The sequence below is a fragment of the Ischnura elegans genome, chromosome 2 (genome assembly GCF_921293095.1).
Source record: "Ischnura elegans chromosome 2, ioIscEleg1.1, whole genome shotgun sequence".
NCBI classification, from domain to species: domain Eukaryota; kingdom Metazoa; phylum Arthropoda; class Insecta; order Odonata; family Coenagrionidae; genus Ischnura; species Ischnura elegans.
The window spans coordinates 108820113-108821988 of NC_060247.1; the positions used below are offsets into that span (position 1 = coordinate 108820113).

The 1876-nt window shown below is 38.8% G+C and overlaps 1 non-coding gene across 1 annotated transcript; it reads right to left on the minus strand.

The window, feature by feature from the left end:
- Window positions 1-1251: 1251 nt before the first annotated feature.
- Trnae-uuc lies at window positions 1252-1323 on the minus strand. The gene has a single exon. It is a non-coding gene; the product is annotated as a tRNA-Glu (tRNA).
- Between the last annotated feature and the right edge of the window lie 553 nt (window positions 1324-1876).

Genomic DNA, 1876 nt, shown 5'->3' on the forward strand with positions numbered 1-1876 from the left:
TTTTTCAGTGCTAGGCCGCTGATGTTGGAAATTTCATGCTGACACGAGTTATCCAGTCACGGCGAAACTTTTCCCACTGCCGTTGGAGAAGGGAGCTTTTCTGTGAGAGAACGGAAAGAAAGGAACGCAAGGCGTAAAAAGGTTGCGGGGAGAAATGACCGGTGGATATTTGCGAGTTCGGCCGTCAGGCCATAACCTACGCTTCGCAAAGCTCTTGGCTGCAAAAAGAAAATGCATGTATAACTTCCTATAGTGGTCACACTCTCACCACGCGCCAGTTCCTGGAACGGGTCAAAGGGTTGAGAGCTATATACTGCAATTCCGTCCGGCCTGCTGGCCTACATTCCAGAAATATGAGAGGTTCCTTCGATTTTGCTTTCGTCCGGCCAGAGGCGACTCGTTGACTGGTTTAGTGCGAGCAATAAAGGCATCAGGAGGACATGAAAGCGACAGCAATTCCGTAATAAATGCAACCCTTTCCTTTCAGGCTCATTATACGCGTATTATGCTATGTGGCACATGCGTCTGAAAGCTCCGGTCAGTGCCTCGGAGTCTCGCATCTACCTTGTTTTTCTACCCCGTGGGAGAAGTTCTTGGAAATCTCAAAAAAAAAATATTTGGCCAGTTCATGACATCGATGTGGCAAGCGATGCAAATTTGCTGGAAAATACCACAGGTAAATCTTAAAAAAAAATGAAATTGTCGAAATCTAGGGAGCCACGGTTAAAACATAAATATGTGCCGAAAATGTACAGTACAGCATAAGCAGTAACTCTAGGAATAAGAAAAATTGTCGCGTCTATACCTAAATCTTCTTTAGATTCTGAAATGGCCAGCAATCGAATATACGACGAATATATTTTAGGAAGAAGTTGGACCACGAAAATATACTAGTAACTATGTGCTACTTCGTAGAAATGAAGCTTTAATATGCACTTTCTTTAATTTTTAATATCAGAGGTACAAAAATATAAAATTTAAAGGCCGGCAAACATGTTTGGTTTTCTTTCCTTAACCGAGACACTTCAATAATATTGCCAAATTAAATTTAATTTGGGAAACCCTTATCAGTCGGGTGGAGACGCAAAATAAAGAATTACCATTCAAGTGCAAAATTTCTCAAAAATTATTTAAACGCCCTTTTGAAAAGAACCCATGACCCCTCAAGTAATCTCGTATAAAGTAATTATACGTATTATAAAAAAGTATTTATCTCAAGTAATAAATAAGCTCTCGAATCTTAAAAAAAAGTTCCCATACCGGGAATCGAACCCGGGCCTTCTGAGTGAAAGCCAGATATCCTAGCCACTAGACCATATGGGATATGGAAAAGATTGCTAATTCATATTTTAGACAACCGCAATAAAGTCAGGATGGACCGTGTGATCCTAAAGCTGATGCAGTACTATGTCGTTTCCAACGGTATCAAGATTGCCCCTGAATTCGCACCCTAAAGGTTATTTTTACATAGTCTACGATTATAAGATATTTCGTGATATTCGGCAAAGCAAGTTCACTTTTTTCGTCATGCATCCATAAGATTGACTGAAAGGCGGTCCATATGCAGTCATTCTTAATTATGCCTTAGAGAGACAACAAGATTCGTACATGAAAACTACATCTTAATAAATTATAATCCATTAAAACTCTCATTATTCTTTTTAGTTAAACATACGTTTTAACAATAATATTAATATGCTACTTATTATTTTGCTTTACTACCACAGAAGGCTTATGGAGAGCATTACGTATTTATGAGATTTTGAAAGAAATATGACCTCATGGATATTTCCAGGGAATAAGTACAGTGAAAAATGGCGGGTAAAACCTTGTGTGTGACCTAGAGGAAGACTTTCATTCAAAATTTCAATTCCCA